Source organism: Stigmatopora nigra, chromosome 23 (genome assembly GCF_051989575.1).
Source record: "Stigmatopora nigra isolate UIUO_SnigA chromosome 23, RoL_Snig_1.1, whole genome shotgun sequence".
NCBI lineage: Eukaryota > Metazoa > Chordata > Actinopteri > Syngnathiformes > Syngnathidae > Stigmatopora > Stigmatopora nigra.
Window position 1 is genome coordinate 2,443,763 of NC_135530.1, and position 11,825 is coordinate 2,455,587.

General features: G+C 35.9%; 1 long non-coding RNA gene across 1 annotated transcript; it reads right to left on the reverse strand.

Annotated features, from left to right (window-relative positions):
* Positions 1 to 1,027: 1,027 nt before the first annotated feature.
* Positions 1,028 to 11,819, reverse strand: LOC144181170 (uncharacterized). Its single transcript, XR_013324628.1, has 4 exons — positions 11,525 to 11,819; positions 9,379 to 9,472; positions 1,781 to 1,854; positions 1,028 to 1,077 (listed from the first exon to the last, which is right to left on the reverse strand). It is a non-coding gene; the product is annotated as an uncharacterized LOC144181170 (long non-coding RNA).
* Between the last annotated feature and the right edge of the window lie 6 nt (positions 11,820 to 11,825).

Here is an 11,825-nt window from a genome sequence, read left to right on the forward strand (position 1 = left end):
CAATATTTGTTTTACCGGTTCGCAAAAGATCAGTTTTTTTTAAAAAAGAAAGTTTTTAGTGAATAATTGGCTAAGGTTTTTTTTTCGCTTTCTATGCTGTTCAACTTTTTTCTTTTTCTCACATTTTTGGGAGGGGATTACAGTGATGTGATCAATAGTGCCAATAATGAATGATCTAAGAGCAACAGATGGATCTTTTTTTTCTGTCTGCCAATAGTGCCAAAAACTACCCCCCCCCCTACAAAAAAGTTTTGTCGCTTCACATTTGTGTGGCCTTACTGAAGACAGATTGCATTGAGAATGAACATCTCGTCATTTTTTTGTGGACTTATTTCTTTATTTTAATGATTTTTAATCAAAGAACTGCATTCTTTTCATGGTGTTTTTCAATGTGATGAAGATTGAAGTAATGAATTTGGCATTCATTAAAAATAAATCCTTAAATAACCCCATCATGGTATATCTTAAAATAAATGTCATTAAAAATTCAACTCAAGTGGAGGGTATGATTTTGAAATTAAAGGAAATTGTACATTCAGACTAAACAATTTAAATGCTTACAAATATTTCTTAGTCCAAATATTTTACCGTTTCTACAATCCTTTTTACTTGACTTTGTACTTTATACTTTTTACTTTAATGATGAGTGATGAGTATCTTAATACTTCAGTCCCCTTTTTTCTGTTTATGTTTCATATGTACTGTTAACGGATGCACTTTTTTATCTGTATCGTATTTTGTGCTGACCCGGCCCATCTCTCAAATTTTTAAAGTCAATGTAGCCCCCGGGCCAAAAAGTTTGCCCACCCCAGGGTTAAGTCATATACTCTGAAAGTGTCTAAAACAGAATTTAGTATAAATAAATACATTTGTAAAAAGAACAAGAGAGGAATGGAAAATCCAAAAACTAACCCATATACTATAAATAAGTCTGAGTTGGGAATGCAACCAGCTTGTGTAGGTCAGGTGCCCTTAACCCAAAACCAGTAGGCTAAACTGGGCCACAGAGTGTCCTTCTGGTTCCTTGAATACCTTTCCCAGTATCGAGAGGATCCGGAAGCCGGTCCATCAGAAAATCTTAACCCAAGGGAACGGTACAATAGCCAAGTAGTTCATGTGGTAATGCAATCAACATCACATCCAAGTGGAAGTTATTCACACAAACTAATATCCATAAACCCCGTTGAACCATACAAACACAGTTTTCACGTGAGTATGCTTCTGTTAGGGTGACTTTGAAGAAAAATGTTACACTTTGATGAGGAAAATAGCCATTTTTTTTGTCTTTATTTACCAATGGTCCTGCTGTGTGTTAGAATCAAAGGTATGTCAAAGAGTTGAAATATTTGGGAGTCTAAAGAGCTGGTGGAGACCACAAAACGAGTGTGCAGCTTCCTTTTGTACTGTCATAGAAAGCCTTTTGAATGAAGCCGGATGATGGATTTGAACCTTATTTTGAACTGAAGCAACAAGTGACAAATGTTCGAAAACCACATGCCTTCAAAATGATAGTGTAGTGGTATTTTAAAGCACTTTAACAGTAATAAATAGGTAAAAATTGTACTATTTTCTATTGGGAAACCATTAATATTCAACATTTTTCTGCTATTTGTTCCGGCTGATTGACCTCTTTTGCTAAATTTCCCCAAATTTAAACCGAAAAATGACTTATGAGTGTTATAGGTCACAATGAGTGTTGAATAGTTCATAAATGTAGAGCCGAAATGTGTCACCACAATCCCACCGGTATATTTCTGTGTGTGTGTGTGTGTGTTATCACCTGTAGGCTGCTGGTCGCAGGGGCTTGTCGAGTGAGGTTGAGTGAGCCGCCAAGTCCACGCCATAGCCAAGACCCTGTGCATTTTTTGAACAAGAAAAACACTTTGTTTACCCTTCAGGGTGAAAGAGAAGGAAAGTCATCACTGCCTCCTTAAACAGCCACAGTCGCGTCGGGATCTCGCAACCGACAGAATAACTTCCCGATGTCCTTTTCTATCACATGCGAGGAAATTGATGAAGGAAAAAATAGGAGATCTTTTGGTGATAATTTGATAAATATGAGATGCATGTTTTTTCTTTTTGATAATGTTACTTTCATGACTGGACGTTTGGTCGTCGGTCAAATGGTGACAGAGTTTATTGTTGAAACCAGCTCTCAAAATTATATTCATGAGAGAGAGTTTAATATCTAAGTACTGTTTAATATCCAAGTAATGTTTAATATCTAAATACTGTTTAATATCTAAATACTGTTTAATATCCAAGTAATGTTTAATATCTAAGTACTGTTTAATATCTAAGTACTGTTTAATATCTAAGTATTGTTCAATATCTAAGTACTGTTTAATATCTAAGTACTGTTGAAACCAGCTCTCAAAATTATTTTCGTGAGAAAGTTTAATATCTAAATATCTACTGTTTTGAACAGTACTTAGATATTAAACTCTCATGAATCAACAGTAGATATTTATATAATAAACTCTCTCTCATGAGTATAATTTTGAGACCTGGTTTCAACAGTATTTAGATATTAAACAGTACTTAGATATTAAACCCTCTCTCTTAGATATTAAATGCTCTCTCTTAGATATTAAACTCTCTCTCTCTCTTAGATATTAAACTGTCTATCTTAGATATTTAACTGTCTCTCATGAATTTTGAAAACTGGTTTCAACAGTAAACTCTCCGTCACCATTTGACCAGCGACCAAATTTCCAAGCACCATACTTTTGCTATAGTTCGTCATCACCATACAACGCTTGCATTTACCTTTGCAGTAACAAGCCAGGCCTTCCTACTTTAAAGGATCTGTCGGTCTATCACAGAATTAAAAGGTTGATTTTGTTCAAAGCGACCTGCCTTGTCTTGGAAATAATCCTGAAGGATTTAGAGAGGGGGGGGGCGTATATCAATGGGTCAGGATGCTATTTTTCCTTAGGACACGCCCACCATCTGATCAAGATGCTTCCATCTTTTTTTGTGTAAACATTCATTTTTATCATGTATCCCTGAAATTATCTGATATTCTTTTTTTTTATTTTATTTTGGTGTCTGTATAATTCCTTTATTCTTCACACCCAAATCAAGTGGTTCTGCGCGCGGTAGATAAATAGGAATTCCGAAACTCCAATGGTTCATTTGTCATGGTGTGAATTTCCAAGAGTGGAATCTGGAAATAGCTCGAATGTTCAAGCGGAGCTGCAGCCCCGAGGCTCGATGGCATGCATGTAGGAGGCTTTGGTGATATTTGCTTTTTGCATATTTTCTACTAGGGGGCTTCTTTTTTTTTTTTTTAGTATAGGGGGGGCAGATATGTACTTTTCCTATTGCAAAAACATAGAATAGATTTTATTTTATTTGGTGGTAGGAGGCTGGGCCTATTATTACGCGATGACATTACAATTTTAATTGAATTGAATGCAATTTATTCTTAAGAAAACTTTTAATTAAGTGCCATATGGACAGATTGCAGTGTAGCGGCCTCCGTGTTATTCCCTCGAGGACATTTACTGCATAATTAAGAATATGAACTGTAATGACAAACTGAGATATCACGGAGGTAGAAAAGGAAGGGTGGGGGGGTCTAAATAAACGAGGCGGTGGCGAGGGAGGACTTCGACGGGTTCTCGAGGGATATGAAGAAGGGCGGAGCTGAGGGATGGAGAAATACATCCCTGCAGTGCTGGAGATAGCCACTGGAGGCTGGGTACAAAATAGAAATTTACGTCAGATATTTGTACGGAGGTGCATTTTTATTCAAGTTCTAAGATCAATTTCTAAAAATATGGAGATGCTAGAACAGGGGTGGGCGAATTTTTGGGCCCGGGGGCCATATTGACTCTAAAAATTTGACAGATGGGTCAGCACAAGATAGGATACATATAAAAAAGTGCATCCGTTAATAGTACATATGAAATATAAACAGAAAAAAGGGCTTAAGTATTAACATACTCATCACTCATCATTAAAGTATAAAGTACTACAAAGTAAAGTAAAAAAGAATGTATTAAGAAATATTTAAATGTAATTTAAAACAAGATGGAGGGGCTGTAAAACACGAAAAGCAAAGAAGAGTGGACAGAGCTACTGCTACTGGCTTACGTGTGACGGCGCCATCTTGGGGAAAATAAAAAATAAATAAAAACATTATTTGGACAACGTCGGCGGGCCGGATTCAAAAGCCTACAGGGCCGTATGTGGCCCGTGGGCCGTAGTTTGTCTGGCCTGATTTGTGCAACTTTGCCACTTTTTCTGGTGGTTTTCAGCAATGCAATTTGCAATTGGATCAATTAGTACCATACATTTTTGCCTATGCTAATATAAATGAATAGATTATAAACTTTTGTCATTGCATCTCAAAAGTACATTTGGGTGACGGAGTCAGGTCAAGGTTTTTTTTTTATTTTTTTTGCCCAAACCTTGACATAATAGAGCAAAAACAAGATCGGTTATGGAGTGCATGCCTAAAAAAAAAGAGTTGAAAACAGTTGGGAGATGAGACGAGCTAGCTTCCCCAAAAAGTGTTTAAAATTTGTTGTATTTTTTTATTTGAGTGGAAGCGACGCGTGGCTCTGATCTAAACAAGAACAAACTCATTTCCAGAGTGTCGACAGGCAGACTGGAAAACAATTATCGGCCTTCTTTATCGCCTGCATGGAGGAGTTGCCTATTTTGTAGGGTTGTCTTTGTTTTTCTCAAGGACATATTCATTATTTCAGATAAGACCCATTTGAGAGCAAATAAAGACTTTCTCTCAACGGCGTCACGCTCTCCGCGGCTGTGATGTTTTATCTGAGGGATGTGAAAACCAAAAGGTTTGAAAAGAAGGCTGATGAAAGCATTTCTAGGCCGCTAATGCATGTTCATTAAGTTCAAATTCGCTTTTATTCCTGTCTTCTTTACACTTTTGAATCCAAGTGCTAATGTCCGTGTGTTTTTTATTTCCACCCGCCTGTTTATCATTTCCTAAAATTGTACATAGTGGAAAAAAAATATGTGCTCGCAGTCAATGACATTGAGCTTTTATGACGATTGCTCTAAAACGTTACCCTTGTTTTGGCTCAGAAGCCATATATGGCTCTTTTAATTGGTGCATCTGGCTCTTCCCTAACCTGTCAGGTAAAAAAGGGAAAGAGCTAGAATAGGGGTAGGGATACTGCCAATATAAGCCTCTATTTTGTTGAGTGGATTCCAGAAATGGAAGTGGGCTAACCAAGTAAAGTACTTTGTTGTTTTGATCAGAATATTTGATCGAAAACAGCTTTGGCCAAGTGAAAAATAATGTGTCACCAATTAAAAAGTTGTTAATAATGACTTAGGTACCAAAAATAACTAGGTTATAGCCCGATACTCGGGTTTTTGGTTGCCCGGACGTTTGGTGGCCCGGACGTTTGGTCACCCGGACGTTTGGTCAAATATTCAAAATAATATGATTTTTTTAATCCAGGCTTTTTGAAAGAGAGAGTCATAAACAATTCCTATTTTACATGAAATATTTTTATTGAGATATTTTATCTAAGAGCCATATGCACCCATCATAAGAGCCACATATGGCTCTCGAACCATATGTTCCCTATTCCTGGCTTAATCCATCAAAAAGGTCCCTGACCCCTGCTCTAAAATGTCTCCAAGTTGGCGTGAGGCTAAAAAAAAAAAAAGCTGTCAGGCCATCCGGTCATACACAAAATGGAAAATAAACAGATAAGGCCCTGTCTAACCTGCCCGACTACGAGCACAATGAAAGGCCTCTGTGCGGATGAAAGCTACGCTAACTAACTACCACTCGCAAGCACAGCACACTTCAAATGGCCTTCGAGAGCGCCACATTCCACATTTAATTGGCAGCGGGTAAGAAAATCAGGCACTCCGCCACCCTCCAAAGTAAACTCCTTGCAGTTTTACGGAAATAGGCACAGATGACCTCTTGTTAGGGAATTTAACACGGGCGTAAATATATATTTCGGTGCTGGGAGTACATTTTTAGTCTTTTGGTAACTTTGAAAGATGTCTTGTTATTGATTAAATGATCATCTTTAAATGGCAGTGACTCGATGATGATGATTTATTTTGTTTCAGGCTGTTAATGATGGGCAATATTAGAAATTATTTTGTTTTTGATTAAATGAGTTAGAACTCCTGTTTTGAGGTTTTTTGGTTTGTTTTTTGTGGAAATGTAGAGTGAATCTTACGGTATTTTGGTCATAGGATGATTATCGATGGGAGTGGACAATTTAAACATACTATATATATACAATATTTTTGGGATTTATTAAAATATGCATTTTAAAAATGGTAAGGAAAATACAATCTTCATTGGGTGAGTTGTTTTATGACACATTCTTTTTTAAATGGACTAAACTGGAAGTTATAATGCAAAAAAACACTATTTATTTTAATTCCATACTAGAAACCTCCATTTAAAATTTAAAACTTCCTCAAATATTTGGGTATTTATTAAAATATGTATTTTAAAAATGGTAAGGAATATACAATCTTCATTGGGTGAATTTGTTTATGGTAGATTCTTTTTTTTAAATGGACTTGACCGTAAGTTATAATGCAAAAAAAACACTTTACATTTTAATTCCATACTAGAAAAACCTCAATTTAAAATTTAAAAAAGACAAATTTAAGAAGCCATTAGGTGAGTTTATGACACATTCTTTTTTAAATGGACTTGACTGTAAGTTATAATTTTAAAAAAACACTTTTTATTTTAATTCCATCCTAGAAACTTAGAGAAAAATACAAATTTAAGAAAATATAAAGCACTAAAGCTGTCACAACCTCACTGACAAAATCCCTCCTATTTTATTCACAGTTTAAGTCCACATGGGAAATTTCCTATAAACTACAAGTACAAAAGGGCACTTGAATTACATCACAATCATACTCGGCATTATTAATTTTGACACTTTGTGGGCAAATGGACAAGTCGATAATACCGTCCGTTTCAGTCTCACTTGACATAAATCTAGGACATTTGTTATTTATATTTAATTTTGTCAATCCATGATTTAAACGCTGGAATAAATGATCTGAATGCAATCTGGATTAAAACATTTTATAATTGTAAGTATTTATCCATGAAAATCCACAGCTGAAATGTTTTAAGAGGATGTGACTTTTTATTTAACACACGCATCGACACAGGGTGATGATGACGATGGGAGGGGGGGGGGGACATCTGTGCTTGAATGCTGACCAAAAAATGACTATTTTTTTATAAAAATCTACAGCGACTTCACTCACAATACAATTTTGTTGGAAGTGTGAGAATTTGTTTCAAGTTGATGGCAACAGCCTCCATTTTGAGTTGACTTTGATATCACTGCGCGAACAGTGAAATGTGTGGAGAAGTGTTGCGTTTAGGCCTTGCCATCTGTACCATCTCCAACTGCAAAGTACTTGAGATGCTCGAAAATAGAAAAGGCGACAGTCGAAAAGCTCTTAAATGGGCCATTGATGACATCTATCAGCCACTAGGAGAATGACAGCCACTGAAAATGGCATTACACTGACAATTCAACCATTTGTCATGTTATATTTTCTTATTTTCATTCATAGGATTGTCATGTGTAAGAAAATCATGATGGATAAAGTCAATTTGTACTTTATTTACTTTAATATGTATTAATAAGGATTGGGTATAATTGGGATATGCAGCTAGTGCTATAAATTAAACCTGCAGTGTTAAGAAGAGGCACTAGCACAGATATGGGCAAACTACGGCCCACGAGCCACATCTGGCACGCCGACGTTGTCCAAATAATGTAGTTTTTTTCTCCCAAGATGGCCCCGTCATGCGGAAGCCAATGGCAGTAGCTCTGTCCACTCTTATTTGTTTTTCATGTTTTACAGCCCCTCTATCGTTTTTTTAAATGATATTTTAATGTTTCTTAATACATTCCTTTTTACTTGACTGTACTTTATACGTTTTACTTTAATGATGAGTGATGAGTATGTTAATAGTTTAGTCCTTTTTTTCCTGTTTATGTTGCATATGTACTTTTAACGGATGCACTTTTTTATCTGTATCGTATCTTGTGCTGACCTGGCCCTTCTGTCAAATTTTTAAAGTCAATGTGGCCCCCCTAGGCCCAAAAGTTTGCCCACCCCTGTACTATATTATGGTCTATCCTGTTACACAGTCCACGACAAGTCAACTTTTCCACTGTATTAACTTTACCGGTTTGGTTTATGATAGAGAAGTGGGGCAACTAAATAAAATTTTCTAACTACTGTCTAAAAGAAACAGGACTATGTACCTTGTTTTCATTGTTGAGGACTCTGTAACATGTTCCGATCCCAATTTCGCCCCAGACAAATCAAAGAAGCTCTCATACAAAAACGATTAAATACACACATATATATAATAGTATTACAGAATAAATCCAACAATCTTCCTGACAGATTCTTTTTTTTAATCTTTGAATCCCTAAGCAAACTGCCTATTTTATGAAGGAAAATATCTCTATAGAGTTTTTATTTACCATTTGATTTCTCTTGGGGAAAACAACAGTGTATTAATGCCCACCCGTGAGATTTAATGGCACTGGCAATAGCATCGGTGACAAATCTGGCTGCTACATGTAAATCGCTCTCTGTCTCAAGCCGGAAAAAGCTTAGGACGCCTGCACCAGATGAAAGCTAACCGAATGGGTTTTTTTTTTTTTAAAAAGGGAAAATAATACACACAGAGAAAAAAAATAAAGCACTAATGCTTCCATAGAAACTGTCACTTTAGACAACTCATCTGTCAGCTCACCAAGTGCACGTCTGTTGAGGAATTAGTCCAACTGACTCACTAAGTATACGGAACACTATTGGAGTTTAATTTTAAATCCCACCATCACGTGTTTGTATACACTCATTTACAAGAATTTGGTCAAAGAATATGCAAAAATAAATTTGAAGTAAATGCTTAATCCAAAATTGTTACTACCATAGTGCAATAAAAATAATTTGTTTAAATGTTTACCTTTGCAAAGTGATGGCTTGGACGTTTGGTCGCCGGTCTTTTGGTCGCCGGTTAAATGGTGACAGAGAGGTTATTGTTGAAACCAGCTCTCAAAATTGTATTTATGTTAGAGAGTTTAATATCTAAGAGGGAGAGTTTAATATCTAAGTACTGTTAAAAACAGTAGATATTTAGATATTAAACTGTCTCATGTATATCATTTTGAGAGCTGGTTTCAACAGTACTTAGATATTAAACAGTACTTAGATATTAAACTTCTCTTAGATATTAAACTCTCTCTCATGAATATAATTTTGAGAGCTGGTTTCAACAGTAAACTCTCCGTCACCATTTGACTGGCGACCAAAAGACCGGGGACCAAAAGACCATAAGAATCATTTCAACTAAAGTATGAATACCTGAACATCAGCACAGCTGTGGTGTCCACTAATGGCCTCGTCATTCATGGCCTCACTCGTATCTGCGTATATGTGATGATCCCTTTTGAAAACCCTGAGAAGATGGAAACACATAAATAAACATTGTTGGGTGTGTTTTCCCTTCATTTGCATATTTATATGAGTGCACCTGCAGTGGTAAAATGCTAAATATATGCCACTAATACGCAGTCAGGCATAACAGTCATGTGATTTCAACAAAGTACAAGAAGCTGGTTACTAGACAGTGTAAAATGCGGTAAAGTAATACTGAATCTAAAGAAAAATTGCATATTTTCGAACCTTACCTGCCCCTCTTGGTCATTACTTTGCAACGCTACTTATAGAAAGGTAGCATAAATATTTACTCATGTTTGAATATATGCCACTAATAAGAAATCAGGCATAACAGTACTGTATGTTTAAATACAGTGTAAAATGCATTAAAGTAATACTAAATCTAAAGAAAAATTACATATTTTCGAACCTTACCTGCCCCCCTTTTGTGATTACTTTGCAATGCTACTTATAGAAAGGTGGCATAAATATTCACTCATGTTATAGTCTGATAAAAGCAATTTCTATAATTCTCCACCCTTTCATTCCTATCTGTTTAAAGACAGTGTAAAATGCAGTAAAGTAATACTGAATCTAAAGAAAAGTTACATATTTTCGATATGATTACTTTGTAGTGCTACTTATAGCAAGATAGCATAAATATTCACTCATGTTATAGACTAACAAAAGCATTTATTGTCATTTTCCACCCTTTCATTGCTCTCTTTTAACAATTAACCCATCTGTTCCATCACAATATCCTTTTCTATAACATTTCCCATCATTCTCTGTAATTATTGCCTCATATTGTAATACATCGCTGTCTGGAATTCGACAATAAACCACATCGTCTGTCTGAGAGTGCGTGCAAACAATATATAGTGAATTATTGAGAAGGGAGAACTCAAAACAAATAGGATTTGGGTTCTTTTACTGCTCCTTAAAGGGCCTTTTTTGAGCTTTTGGGGCCCTGCTGAGAGAAAAGCAAAGAGAAAGAAGGGTTATATGCGACAGCCTGTTTGATCCTCAACGTTTGAAGCTGAAAATCCTCTTTGTAATGAGAGCATATGGATTTATTTTGTTTGTTTGTGCACACACTTATCCTGCAGTTTGCGCTATTGTTTTACAGGCAGCAATGCGGGTGTTGTAGAGCCCGCCCGTCACTAATCTGCTAGTGAAATCTTTTCGACCCAATGTGGTTATGAGCAGCTGTCTGCGACGTGGGAAGCACCGCTAATCTGCTTCGATATCTTTTAGACCCTCTTGTTTAGCTTTCTGATCCTCGCCTATTATGCGTCCCTCTATATCGAAATGTGCCACTAAGCTTGGCATGCTTTAGCGGGAATTTAACTCCTGTTATAATGTGTTTTGATTTGACCTTAGAGACGTTTTGTGATGGTGCTTTTTTGCTTTAAAAAAAGAATACTGTATTTTCACGACTATAAGGCGCACTTAAGTCTTAAATTTTTGTACAAAATAGACAGGGCGTCTTATAATCCAGTGTGCTTTATATATGGAAAAAAAAATAAAATGTGATTCATTGAGGGTGCGTCTTATAATGTGGTGCGCATTATAATCATGAAAATACTGTACTATTAATCACATTTTGTTAAATTGTATTCCATTAGATTGGTTTTTAGTGGCATAAACAGCATGAGTACACCTCTAAATATCCTATACCCACTATTTGCTAATACTTACATGGTAAACAATGATCTCAAGCACTAATCCCAGACAAAGAAATAAAATCTTTATATATGTACATATATGTATTTATATAGAATCTATGCAGTTCTTTCGGGCATGTTTTGACCAATTATTTTTGGCTTTATTCAGTCTACAACTGGCTGCCCCATTACACTCTATCGACAATTATGGTCTGTATTTTTTTACACTATATTATTACCACAACGGGGCTAAAGTTACTCAAACACCTGAAAAACGTCATATAAAGTAACATTGCTCCCAAACTATGATACTTACTCGAGCGATCTTGACATTTCTTACTGTTAACTATCGAAAATTTGTATGCAAACATTTCACACGATGACAAACTGAAGTGAATATTTACCTTATTTCCATGAAATTGAGTAATGCAACTTATTGAAATCTGCTGATTTAACGAGGGCTTCGATCCCTCAAATGACTAAGATAAGATCCTAACTTGATTATTACGATTAAACTCAGAAATTGGCTTTATAGAGATGTTTTGTTGTTGCTTCCTTACAGGTTGGATGCAGCGCAGTTGATTAGTAATGAAAAGCAACGTGGTATCATCTCTAGTGGATAATTCCCTCTGGCGGACAAATTATGTAATTGCAGCAACATTTCCTACTTAGCTGTTACCAGATAAAGAATAACACCAATGGATA